Source organism: Accipiter gentilis, chromosome 13 (genome assembly GCF_929443795.1).
Source record: "Accipiter gentilis chromosome 13, bAccGen1.1, whole genome shotgun sequence".
Taxonomy (NCBI): domain Eukaryota; kingdom Metazoa; phylum Chordata; class Aves; order Accipitriformes; family Accipitridae; genus Astur; species Astur gentilis.
Genome location: NC_064892.1, coordinates 30605762 through 30619705, shown reverse-complemented (window position 1 = coordinate 30619705; position 13944 = coordinate 30605762). Strand labels below are relative to the sequence as shown.

General features: G+C 44.1%; 1 protein-coding gene across 5 annotated transcripts in view; it reads left to right on the top strand.

Moving 5' to 3' along the window:
- The window catches only part of ENOX1 (ecto-NOX disulfide-thiol exchanger 1), a 378564-nt gene that overhangs the window by 9207 nt on the left and 355413 nt on the right, over window positions 1-13944 (top strand). Inside the window, exon 1 of one of the 5 annotated variants that reach the window (XM_049815783.1) lies at window positions 9868-9954. The exons of 3 other annotated variants lie outside the window; for them this stretch is intronic. The gene's annotated coding sequence lies outside the window, so the exon portion shown is untranslated. Of the gene's footprint in view, window positions 1-9867; window positions 9955-10762; window positions 10803-13944 lie in introns of those variants that run through there. One more of the 5 variants, XM_049815786.1, reaches the window with a different exon arrangement.

Here is a 13944-nt window from a genome sequence, read left to right as displayed (position 1 = left end):
CTAATCACAAAATGTATACCACTTTTATTGTCATAAGCTAATTTGTGGCCCTCAGTTACCCCGTTTGGAAAGTCACACAGGTGACAATAGGGTTCTCAACCTGTGTTCTATGATTTTACTTTCCAGAAACCTCTCATTTTAAGGGCTGTGTGAAAGGCTTTCCACAGCAACTCCAGTGTTCCCAGTCCTTTCCAGCACAACTCCAAATGGAGTATTATTGCCTGAAACTTCTCTGTGTGTGGCTGCTGCCAAAACTCATACTCCTGAGGGCTAGATAAAAATCTTAACTTGGGGTCTGGGAGCGGAGATGGGACTCTGCTGTGAGAGCTACTGAGTCTCTTTGCACTTCTGATTCAGGCATGGAGAAATCTACATCTGTGTCAAGATATGGTTTCCATGATCTGTTTTACTTTTAAAGTCTAAAAGCACTCCATGAGGCACAGATAAACATGATCTTCATTGATAGGAGATGAAGCTGGAGCCTAAGAAGCTGTAACTTGCTCTGATGCAGGTTCCATTTGTAGCAATAAAAGCCCTGATAACGTGCATTTCCATCCTGTCCTACTTACCAGGTGAAGACTATCATGATAAACGCATATTTTATGAGAAGTCGAACTGAAGGAGAGAACTCTTCTATGGATTTGCCTCCGGTGGGATTGTCTGATGTCTAGGAAGAGCTTCCACTTGTGCTTTTTCCTCCAAAGGAACACTAATAGTCACTCTGCTTTTTGTGAAACACTTGACAAAATTGTGTATTTTTGAGACTGTTTCCCCTTTGCCAGATGCTGTGATTGCACTCGTTTCTTTTTTCTTAGAAAATCAGACTAAAATAGCTCTACAGCTGATTTTGCTTTTTCAAGCAAATTATCCAGATACATTAAAAGCAACAACAACAACAAAATATTCTGTAGCAGTTCCTTTACTCAGTGAGTCTGGTTTGGCCCCAGAAGACGTGCCAAGATTGCTTAGTGTACCTAAGAGTGGAACATGGCGCAGTTTATGTAGTTGTCTGAGGCATGAGTCAGAGAGTCAAATCTTCCTCCTGGTGTAAATCAGGAAAAATATTGAGCTCTGAGAAAGAAATTGACCCATAACTTCTCTGTCAATCTGTATATTTCTTTTGTCAGTGTGTTTACATTTTCTTCTTTGTTTAATAGTAGAAACTGGAGTGGGTGGAAGGGAAAAAAACAGCATGATTGGCTATTCTTTTTCTAACAGAAAATTAATCGGGAGGAATTGGAGAAGGTCTCCTCTTCTCTCTGAGGAGTTTCATCACTGATTTGTCCTATGGGATAGCTGCATCTGGTTCAGTTTAGCTGTATCTGTCTTCAGTATCGACCCTTCATCCAGTTTCACATGTCTGCTGGAACGCTGCCTTTTCTCCCTTGCTTGCATCTTGGCATTTTTCTTTCTCCTACTACTCTTTTTTCATTTTAGGCTTGTTTGCTTTACGGAAATGCCTGTAAATCATTCCAAGATCCGTTGTCAGGAAGTATGCTAGCTACAGTCATGTTGGCTTGATTTCTTTGGTGTTCTAATGCGACTTGCAGTAGCTATACTGTACAATCAAACCCTGACACTGATAGAAAGCAAAAGAGAGCCAGTAGATGGCACCATTTATTATATTATAGAAGATTCATAACCAAAGCCTGGAGGGTTTTTCCCCCTTAAACCTGGCTGTCAGTAAAACATAAAACAACCCTCCATTTTTAGAGATGTTACTTACAAGCTTAGTAGAGACCTCACTTTATATCCTTTCCCAGGGCTTCCTGGGAAGGATTCAGTGGCAATGCCTTAAATGGAAAAACATTTTAGAAACAATAATGGAACTAGAGGTCAATAGGATACAGCCCAGGGGAGCTTTCTTCTGTTTTGCTCTTAAAACATATCCCGTTGCTGCTTTACTTTCTTCATTCTATTAAATAACAGACTTGCTTTAAGGCGTATCTTCAAACCCAATAGCTTTGGAAAAGATTCAGGCAGTGGTCAATTACAAACATGGTTTAGCTCTTCTGTAATAATGAATAGTACTATTTTCTTAGAACATACAGCAGCTGTTATCTAGGGCTCTTGGAGCGCTTCAGAACACTAATGAAGTATGCCTTGTAACACCTCTGTCAGATAGGGAATATTAATTCCCCAGGAGTCCCATTGACCTCGGTGGGTGCTTGCATGGTTCTACGTGTCAGAGAAAGAGATACTCATGTGAGTAAAGACTACAGAACCAGGAGTAAACAGTGTAATATATTTTGTGCCATTTCAAGCATTTATTTTTCCCCAAAGAAAAAAGAAAAGAAAGTAGTTTTGCCTTTCATGAGTTAGCCTCTGCAGCATTTTTGGTAGGGAATCAGACTGCTTGCTTGTAGGTTAGCTGCAAGTTTCCAATTGGTAGTGCATGCACTGTGTGTTCTTCAAAGACAGATTTAGTGACTTCAGCGTCATTTACTATTAAAGGTTAAAAGCAGTTGCTCTTTCTAATCTCCTGCTGCACAGCCAATGTAATTTTAATACTGTGTGCTGTAGAAAAGGAAAGAAATGCAATGCTGAAACATTTAACAGGATATATTTTTCCATCTTTATTTTAACTTACGAAAACTGTCTGCAAAAAGCTAGTAAGTGTTTCCAGTCAATGATAGTTTCCTGGCATCAAAAGATTTAGAAAATGAAACGAAATATCCATTGGAAAAAAAGACACCAAGAGGAGAAGACAAAGAAAAAGAGAACAACTTGGATTTTCTATGTTTATCTGTGTGTTATGTGTATCCGCTTCACTGGGCTGTCAATTTTAATTGGACTGCAACCTACTGTAGTTGGGTTCACACTGGTTCAATTAAAAAATCCTGTTGTTACTTTTTTTCCATATTGCCCATAAATAGGAGTATTGTAGAAGTAATAATGTTAACCCCAGTGTCCTGGCAGAATGCCAGCTCAGGTAATTATATTCTGCCTATGGAAATTTCAGTTGCCGTTTCAGCTGAATACATTAGTCTTTATTTTCCATTCCCGATTATCATGTTGTATAGCACTGCTGTGTATTGCTAAAGAGCTGCCCCAGATGTGGCTGCATTTTAGTGATCACTGAACTAAGTAGGAAGAAAATCAGTATCTCTTCTCCTAGCAAAATTCTAGACTATTTACAACATCAAAATGCAATGTTGGGGGTGAGAGTTGCTTGAATTAAGAATTACTTGATGAAAATATGCATGGAAAGTATGGAAGGACTGTATAGATAGTTAATGGTTTGTGGGAACTTTGCATAGTGATGTGGTTATGACAAAGAACAGTGGAAGGATTTTGTAGCCTCACTCAGAAAGATCTTCACAAGCAAGGTAGGTCAGGCTGAGTCTTTGACTTAAAGAATGGTATAGCTTGGGAAAAATAATCCTTTAACAGCCTATCTGATAGGTTTGCACAAGGACTGCTCGTGACCTAAGGCAAAAAGAAGAGGGGCAGTTGCTGAACAAATGGTGGTAGTGCCCTCAGAGAAGAGTGGCTGGAAATGGTAATTTGGTACATAATTTTCTGCATAGCTGTTGTTATGAATGGTTCAAAAAAAAAGACATACACACACCCCTCAAAGAAAGAAAAAAAAAAAAAAGGACTAGCCTACTGGAATGGGTTCTTCCAGAATATTTACTTTTGTCTGTTTTGAAAATTGCTCCTGGTGTTGTTGGAAAAACAGACATTTGTCTACGAAATAATCAGTAGCAGCCTAACTCAGCATTTATTGACATTAATGTGAGAAAGGTTGAGCAACTCTGTGCTTTCAGTGCGCCTCCACCGAAATGTGGCAATAATATCTGGGTAGCCCATGTAGGAGTTAAGAACAAGGATTATGCTTGCTTTGGGTGACTTCTAAATAAAAATGAAACTTGTGTTACCAAATGAGCAGAATAGTTATAAAGTACAATGGGCATTCAGGAAATCAGCAGCAAAGACACAGCATAAAGGTCAAAACACCGATCTTCTTTTTCAAAAGATCTCTGAAGCTAGGGAGATGTGTGCTGACTTAAATGGCAGAGAGGTATCTAATTCTTACAGACTTTTGATGATGATTTTGCACCTACCTGTCACTCGTGCCTTGGGGACATCTCCAGCTTACAAATACTGTTAGCTTTTGCTTCATTAAGGTGGAAGCTAAAACTGCATTTTAGAATTCGTCAATCTGCTATTTAGCTTGTATTATCCACACTGTCTCTCTATCTGTGTTTACTGAGCATACGTAGTGTTGCCTTGTGAAACCATCTTCATATTTTCTCCTTTGGGATTATAAAGACCTTGTTCAGCAGACTTTTCCTCATCTAAGTAAGCATGATTATTTTGATGAGCCTGTTTGAGTTAACTGGAATTTCGGTGGAACTGGCCACATGGCGGAGAATCACCTACGTGATGCAAGTTTTGACCCAAATATTCTACTTTCGATATGGGGTGGTTTTAAATTCTCCCAAATTTTATTTTCAGATTTAGGGGGGGAACACAGTTGTTTTCATTTTCTTCTGATGGTGATTGGAAGATGAAAGATGAGCTTCAGGGCTGGCGACAGTTCTCAGGACTGACAGCATTAGCTTATGTATCCAATCATACAGTAACAGTGCAATCCGTTAGCATACGGTACACCCGGAGCTGTCAGGTTTGTAGCAATCCAATTAAGTTACATGGTTTCTAAAGCTAGATGATTTGAGGAAGCTTAAAACAGAGTTAACACTGTGCTGGCTCAATGGCTGTGTCAATTACCTGGTTGGATGTGCTTGTAGCTCTGGCTGCTGAAGCATGTGGACTTTTTTTTTCTTTTTTCCCTAGAGCAAGACCAGGGAGAACATATTAAAGAGTTAATCATCACCTAGCTTTATTATTATTTATTAAATGAGAATCCCTATACATATTTGAAAGAGATGGTCATATCACTTGGGGAAAAAACCCAAGAGAATAAATGGATGCATAATGCATTTTTCAGGCTTTTTGCTGAAACTGAAATATTGAAGTTCCTTTATAGTAGCTGTAGTGGTATTAATTTGTGTGGAGGTCACTGTTTGACCTTTTCTGTGGGAAGCCTATGTGGTTCTTGTCAAAATCTTTTCCTTCTAACCTTTAGTTTCAGATATCTGCCTGCATTTCTGTTTGTGCTATTCCCATTATCTTTGTATCTGAAATGCATGAGACAGAAAAGGAAAGGAGCTCTGTGGCACAGCTATCTTTTTTTACAACTTCTCTCTTTGTGGCAAGTTAACCAAAAGCCCTATGTGAAGTCCCCTCTGAGCTCAGCCCTCCGTCCTTCCAAGGTGTCCAAGACTTGCGGTCAGGTAACCCTGTCACACTCTTACTGCAGGTTCCTCACAGGTGCATGTGCTTCACTCTTTGTTTAGTAATTTGTACAAGGAGCTGCCTTACATGCTTTGTGGGAAACACAGGCAAGATTACCTTACTTCTCAGAACTTTGCTTCTTTTTAATCAGCGGGGTTGTCCACCCACCCAAAATAATCTAGCTCCCCCTTGGCGAAAAGCCTGAGGAAAGAGAAGGGTGACTCATTGTATGCTAACAGCACCTGCCCTTCTTCATCTTATCTGGAAATTAAAGTCAATGCCCAGTCCTCCAAAACTACTCTGCTGCCAATCTGGAGAAGGAAAACCACAGTTGTGACAAAATTGATGATAAAATTAATACTGATTTCACTGGGACCACGATTTCAGCCTAGATACGTAGATCTAACAAATTGTCAGCTTGATCTCATCTGCCACGTCAGAGAAGCAGGAGAGCTGCCCACATCTGTACAGGAGTGAAGACAATGCAGCTTGTCAGGTGCTATGTTTCAGGAAAGGTGAATTGCAAGAATGAAGGAAAATTTACAAAATACAGCCAAAGAGGGAGGAACAGTGTGGCCGCACATCTGCTTTGGAGATCTGCAAGCCAAACCCAGCTCTGTGGAGGTTCCTCAGAATTTAACGCTACCAGAGTTGATAGAACGATTTAATTTTTATACCATGTAATGGAGAACACATCTTACTCTTGTATGCCGTATTGGACTCTGATAGGAAATGAAATGTTTGTCTCAGCAGTTGAGTTGGCATGAGCATTCCCATCAGCTCATGTCTTGCAGAAAATGTCCTGCTAAGTTCAGTGGTTAGCCAAGTCTGGCCTTCTGTGAAGAATATGCCAATATTGGTGCTGATATTGATGGTAGTTTTTTGCAATGGCTTTTAAAGAGTTGAACCATAGATTGCTTCTTGCTCAATTGCTCCATCCACCTCTTTGATATCAAGATATTTATCAATACATATTGATATATTTCTTCCTAGCATTCTGTTTGCAGGCCAGCAAAGCTGACCCATGAAGACAGACATGTGGATATCTTCCAGTACAGAAATGATGTTCTCAGTACAAATTCAAGTCTTCTGCTGTGAACTCGAGTGCATCATTGTATGTAGAAGGCAAGGGTTGAAAAAGAAATGAACATAAATGGCCCATCTGCAGTCACTGGCAAAACTCCCGAGAGAAAGCCAGGAAGAAGAAAGGCAATCAGGAAAAATTTTAAACCCACAATTTCCCCTTTTATCATGTTTTTAATCCCATTTTCTTGGCTTCTTTTTGTCTTGCTTTGTTGTTGTTTGTCTCTAGCATGTACGTTCTTGAGGCTTTATAATGCTTCATCTTAAGGGGGGACCTGAAGAGTGTATTTTGCCTGCTAACGAATAACCTGAATTTTTTTCATCACCGAAGCCAATCAGAGGCAGGAGATTACAGTCGACGGAGGACTGAGATTTGCATATTAACAGCACGGTTATTGAAGAATAGCTGTCTCGTATTTATACCAAACCGTGCCCTCCGATTCGCCAATACCAGCTGCCAGCCAATGCAGATGAGGGATTCAAAGGTCAGATTGTTTTTGTTGTTTTTTTTTTTAAAGAGAGAACCATACAGTGCTAATATAAATCAGATAGTGAAACCCGTGCGCAGGAAGCTGAGTAAGCGGAGCGAACCTGCTTGGCTCTGGCTCTAGCGGCAGGGCCGCCGTGCCCTCTCGTTGGCTCCGACGAGTCTATCCCTGTGTAATGTATCATATTGTGTATATTAATGTTTCGGCTTTACAGTTCTATTTCCATTAGGGGAAGATTGCCTGTGAGCCTCTTAGTGGATAAATAGGAATTTACAGCTTTCAAAAATTCTCTTAAAGCTTGCAGGATCCACAGGAGAAGGAATTACACATGACTATTTTTGAAGCTTTAAAAGGTCCAAAGGGCCTAATTGTGCTCTCAGGTATGTCTGTGCAGCTCCAGTTGAAGTCTTGGGATATAATGCATGCTTATGCAACAGCTAAAATAAGTCCTTTTTTAAATTAAAAAAAAAAAAAAAAATCCTTCAGTATTAAAAAATTAGACTGTAAAGTCTTCAGGGTCAAGCCAGCAACTTCCCAAGAGCTATTGAGAACATAACAAAGTGAGGTCTTGGCTGGAACTGGGCGCTGTACCGACCCACAAATAGCAAATAAATGCTGAAAGTGTTAGTGAAAATCATGCAAAGAAGGTAATACCTTCTGCAGATTTGTGCATGCCTGTTTGTGTGCATGCACTTATCCAGGCAGTTCTGTGGGAGGGAAGGAGGGGACAACCCTAAATTGCCACAATGAAATAACCTTATCAAGTGTTTTCACTCTTCAGTCAGTTATGTTAAACAAGACCAACACTGGCAGAGAGATTTCCTTTTAGCTCTGTTTTATATCAACCAAGGCTTATGCAACAGTCAAGAGTGTGTTTAAACTGTCTGTGTTGTGGTATTGTGTGTGTGTGTGTTTCTAAGTACGATTGCGTTCAGTCTTAGGAGAAGGAGGTGAAGAAGCAAATTTAATACAGATAAACTTAAGAAATATTCAGACACTGGAACTTATGTGATTTTTTTAAACTAGTGATTTTTTTTAACTAGTGATTTGGCAAGCTAAGTTACACTACAGGTGAAGTACGAGTTGTGCGTGAACTTCCCTGCAAGTTTTCTGCGTGCTTTTTAAGAGGCGCTTGCTAAGAATGAACAGGCTTAGGGCCTGTGCTTTAAAAGACTGAAAAGATGTGGTTTACTGTAAATAATATCGAAGAGGATGCCCAAGTTATTACTATGTCTTACTTTCATCGGGGCTACCTTTAACAGAAATGCCTCCAGCAACTTTTCCTTTATTCAGCTATCTGTATTGGCACTAAAAAGCAAAGCAAGAACGGGTCAGGAAAGAAGTAATCCACATCTTCACAGCTGGGCCAAGAGCAGCTCCTGCACCTCAGCAGAGGCAGTTAACACTTACCTAAACCAGTGCATTAATTTCTGTGTTTCGTCCTCCACGCGTGTCCTTGTGTTGCTTGGTATAATTTGTGTCAGTACTATTTGTTGTCACTTCTCAAACTGAAGCTGTGACAGTAACCCTGCCAGCCAAGGGAAAAAAAGCTACACACAGAGGCAACACAAGCCAGTATTGTTTAAATCAGATGAGCCCAGTGGTGTGGAAATTGCTTCTGTTGCATAAGTGTGCTTGCTGGTAAACCCAAACTGATGGGCTGGTGAGCATATATAATTAGCCCAGTACCTGTGGATGTAATTCAGTACAGCTTCAGGGAAAGAAGTACCGTGGAAAAAGAGGGCCAGGAGATTTTTCTATCAGATTTTCTTCCCACCACTAGAAATCATAGCTGCCGCGTGCAATATTTAATATCTGATGTTGGTTTCCACCTTTCAGCCACAGCCACTTTTCACTTACCAACTAATCGTCACCTAGAAGTGTGCTGAAACGTATTACAAATGGGCACACAAAGGCTTTCTCCGGCACTAAATCACAACCATCTCTACGGAGGGAAGGGACTGCTTACAGCAGCCCCGCATGGTAATTCAGGCCAGGAGAAGAAGAGGCTTTTCCCATTCGAACGGCAGGAAGAGTTCAGGTTAGCGAGCACCTTCTGCGGGAGCCGGGGTGCAGCCGCAAAAGCCTTCGTTGGCCCTCTGCTCAGACGAGGGGTGCGCTTGGCTTTGGGGAAGCTTTTGGGGAAGCAGTTGCTGCCACCAGCCCCCCCGGGCCCGGTGCCTTGTCCTGGGAAGAGGTGTCCTTGGCCACCTGCCCCACGGCTTTGTGGGCGAAGGGAGAGCCGAGGTGCTCTCGCCACGCTCGAGGGTTGTCTCCCGCCTGGGAGATGAATAAGCAAAAAAAAGAAAAAAAAAAAAAAAAGTCAGACCCCGTAGCAAGGGTTCCCCCGGAGGGGTGCCACGGCTAACTGGGAGGTGGGAGCCTCTGCAGCTAAAAGACACTCAGCTACTTCTGACTGGAGGATTTCCAGGGAAAGCGCCAGTCCCGTCGGATGGGGTGTAGCTCCCAAAACCGCTGCGGGATGCGTTTGAGGGGAGGCCGCGGGGAAAACTTGCTGCGGGATGCTCCGCCGGCGGTGCCTGCAGCAACTCCCGGCTTGTAGGGCATCCCGTGTCCCCCCCCCCCCCCCGCGGCTCTGCAGGGCCCGCTGCCTACCGCCGGTCCCCCACCCCTCAAACGGAGCGGGACGCGCTCCCACCCCCGGCAAGCCGGCGGGGCTTCACCCGGGGTTGGGGGGGGGGAGCCGCTCCATCCCCCCGGGGGACGCCGCTCCCACCGCCGGGGCTGTGCCGCTCCCCCGCCTTCCTCTCCTCCCCCTTCCTTCCTTCCTCATCCTCCGGGAGCCTTCCTCCCCCCTCTCCTTAGCACACCTGCCTTGCCATTTGTCGGCGGCTTTGCTAGGAGGGGAGAATTTTCCCTCGGTCCCTTGCAGCATCCCTCCCCGCCGCACACACACACACACACAGAGACACGGAGACCGAGGCACCGCGCCGCCCGTTCATCGGCGGCCGCCGCCGCCTCCTCCGAGCACCCCCGCACCGCCGGGCCCCGGCTCTCCCCGCCGCCGCGGGGCGTCGTCCTCCGCCTGCTGCAGAAGCCGCCGGACCACGGCAGCCGGTAAGTAAACGGCGGTCCACGCTTCAGGCAGCTCCGAGCCGGGCGGCTCCCGGCGGATGGGAGGCCGGGGAAAGCGCTGCGGAGGGAGGCAGGAAAGGAAGGAAGGAAGGAAGGAAAAGGCGGTGGGAGCGGGGAAGAGACGCGCTGCCCCGGCCCCCGCCGCAGCCCCCCGGCTCCGGCTCTCCCGGCGCGGCGGGGCCGTGCGCCGCCCCCGCTCCTGCCCGCCGCTCCCCCCCACCCGCGGGCAGCGGCTCTCCCCGGGGAGTCGGAAAGTTTGCTCTCCTGGGCGCCCGGATTTTGTTGGTGTTTAGGGTCCGCCTGGCAAGGGTGGGCTTTTATTTTCCTCAGTCTCGTTAGCGGGCTTTTATTTATTTATTTGGCTTTTCTTGCCCCCCCCCCCCCCCTTTTTTTTTTCTTTCCTCCTTTTTTGTTTTTTCCTTCTTAATTGCAGTCGCTGCTGCAGCGGCGTGGAGGACGGGGGCTTCCCCCCCCCCCCCCCCCCCGCCCAGCCGGGGAGAGCCCCACCGCGCCGGGCAACCTCCCCCGGGCACACGCGTGGGCGGGCAGGCAGCGCACCCAGGGCAGCCGGGGTTCGGACCCCGGGCTCCCTCCCGCTCGCTAAACCCTCCCCTCTCCCCGAGAGTTAAGCGGCTGCGAGGACCCCGGCAGCCCCCCCTGCAGTTTGCAGAACAGTTTTTGGTGGCAGCTCGGGAGGTGACTGTCCCATCCCTCTCCTCCTCGCCTCCCCCCCCCCCCCCCAGATGAACGCTTTAAAACAGGTTTCGGCGAAGCTGTAGGTGAGAGGATCTCGGTGTGCCACCGGTGAGGGACGGGGGATCCTGCTGGGCACCGGTTTGTAACTAGCGATGTTATTATTGTAGTGGGTTACCAGCTGGGGAACAGCCGTATCCTACAGTGGGATTGGTTGTGGGTCGTGTCCGTCTCTCGTTGCTTTGATCTAATCTCTAGAAGTAGCTTGCTGTTGTCTGGGGTGGGAGAAAGCTCGCTTGCGGTTTACTCTTTTGTTCTTTAATTCGAAATGTGTTTTTGGTGAGGGCTCCTTGTTTCTGAAAGGAAGGTTAGAGGCTGATTGAATCCATCTCTGAGCAGGAGAGACAAGAAGCTCTCGGATCCTTCCCGTGAATTGTGTATTTTCTATGTTGTATGTTATTACTTTTTTTTTTTTTTTTTAAATCACTGGAAGTTCTGCTGTGCTGTGTCAAAAGCTTTGATGTCTTTTGCGATGTGCCTCATTCATTTTTTTTCTTAAATTTAAAATGGAGTGATAAAATTCATAGACGTTAATAAATAAGTTGAAAGGACTTTGAAATAGTGCATGTTGTGCGTGGTGTGAAATTGTAGATATACATAAAAGAGTAGTAACTACTCTGCAGGTTTTACTTGAAACCTTTTTCTCTATGGCTTTGTGCTGAACTCTCTTCATCTGTCTCTCAGTTTTTAAGTGTGATTGTTTTTTTTGCTGCTGAGGTCTCCTGTCGTGTTGTGGGGATGCCTTGATAGGCACCCACATTTGTCTGGTTTTAATATTCTTTTAATCTCTCACTTTACAAAGGCTTGCCACTGTAAAAATACGTGAAACGTGCCATTGTGGCTTTCGGTGTTAGATCTCTTTTCCTGATGCTTTTATCTATCTATCTATCCATTTATTTATTTATTTATGTTACAACCGAAGGGGGGAGGGGGAGGAGGAGAGTAGGGAATTGTCTCTGACTCTTCTGTCTGTCCAAATGTGCAAAAAAAATGATTACATAAAGAAATTAAGGCACTGAAACAACCCTGAGCTGAATTCCAAGAACAAAAATGACTCTGGTGTGTGTGCTCGCCGGCACCAGGCGTTCTGCAGCATGTGGTATTTACAGAACTTGCAGCGTACAGTAGCTCTCCAGTAGTAAGAGAACGTTTTGTATCCTCATAAGGAAGAGAGTCTTTGACAAGTCGGCAAAACTATAGATACAGTCGAGGAACGCTGATACACGTGTGAGTGCGTGCGTATATAAATATCCCCAGACTGCTTAAGTTCGTTTTTCCTCAGGATAGTTTGTCTTCCTCGACCTGGATTATATATACATCCTTTCCCCTGAATTTTGAGGCATTTTTTACTGTTCCTCTCTGTGTGCATGTGTTTTAATGTTAGTCTTAATCTCTCTGCAAAATATAAAATAACCCGGTAATAGATTTAGAAGACTACTGCCAGGCAAACCAGGCAATAGATCATGAAATCAGACAATAGTATTTTGTTTCCTAGCAACCCCCTACTGCGAACAGAAAACAAAACGATGGTGGATGCTTCCACATCATGATAGCTATATGTCGAAACCCCCAAGCAGTAGGTACAGAACTACTAATTGTGCAGGGGGATTTGCTCCTATTTGTCTCAGCTGCTTTGTTAATATTTTCCTTTTGTGAGAAAGGGATTCGCTGGGGTAAATGCGGCTAAATGGTTAAAATTTCACTCTGCTCTCTCAGCTTAATAACCATGTCTGTTAGAACGAAGAGGGCACAAAATTAAGTAGCAACTGTAGAATTTTTGCCAGGAAGAGTGATTTGAAATACCCTGTTCTTATTGCTGGGCTATTTCTAAATCTATGCTATTACAGACCCTTGAAAATAAGATTTATTGTCTCCTGTATCCAGTATGCAGTATCTTTTTTGGACTTTGTCTTGTTAGTCAACCTTCAGCTTTGTGCTTTAAAACTACATTTGCTAGAATGTATTGAAAGAAAAATTCTTTGCTGCTCACAGGAACGGGAAGTAAAATCCTAAGTGCTGCTTTGCCATGTTTATGTTCTTGGTGCCCGGTTCACCCCTTCAAAAGAGCTAGAGCTATCACAGCAGAGCAGGATGGGGTCCTAAGCCATGATCTTTCTAAAAGTGCTTTTGATAATGCAGTAATTCCCAAGTTAAAGTGTCTGAGCATTGAAATGGCATCTCGACCTGGACCAATCTCAGATGCACTTTGTGCACTGCCATCTATCTGAAAAAATCCATTAGTGCAAGCTGTGGCTCTAACCCAGTATCGGTGCTTACTGCCTATGGGGTTTCAGCCTTCCAGCAGGTGTTAGTACTTAGGAGGCTGCTGGAGATGCTGAACTGCAGTAGGGAGGGGAGGGGAGTAGGCACAGATGAGTAGTTGCACGTACAATGCAGCAGAGGAGTTTCTGTGCTTTTGTTTCTTTGCCACCTTTCCTTCTTTCGTAGCAGAAAGTGGCAAAAAGTTGTTCGCAGAGTTTTGCCTACAAGTCTTCACTATCCAGGCGTATTAACAGCGGTCACACTGTAAATAAAACACAGTGGTAGTTTTTCTATGGGTTGCGCCAGTGAATCTGTGAAAGTGAAAGTATTGTTTCCATCTGGGAAACTATAAAATCACAAAAAAAATTTTCTGTGGGGAAGACCGCGAACTTAATAATGTATGCATTATTAAACAACAGCATTTGTGCTAGGCGTGGGAATGGCGTTCTCTGAGTGACTTTGGGGTTCACAGCATTATTTAACAGATCCAATATGCAGTCATGTACAATTTATTCATCTTGCCTATGGGTATTTTTCTGGTTCATCTCAAGTACCGAGGTACAAAAGTGTTACAACAGATGCCACTTCAGTAAAAAAGGTGGAAGCGGAATGGTCAGAGAACACTGTGATTCTGATAAATATCAATGAGCAGCTACTTTCTTGTCTATATTTGAAATCACGCATTTTAGTGCCATAGCATGTGTGGATGGTTTCGTTTAGAACATGTTAATTGAATTTTGGAAGGCTTTATGGATTGAGAGGAAGTAGTCATTTTCCAATTTTTCTTCTCCGTTTCTTTCTCAGATGGCACTCCTCCCAAACCTTGAATCTTACAATTAGGTAGTCCGCAGATTAAGCTTGGTATGGCTACATAATTGCAGTCCCCACTTAGCCTCTGCCTGTGTTTACCAGGCAGCAGAATGAGGGAAGGCAAAGAAAACAAAAAGTACAAACAAAAAAC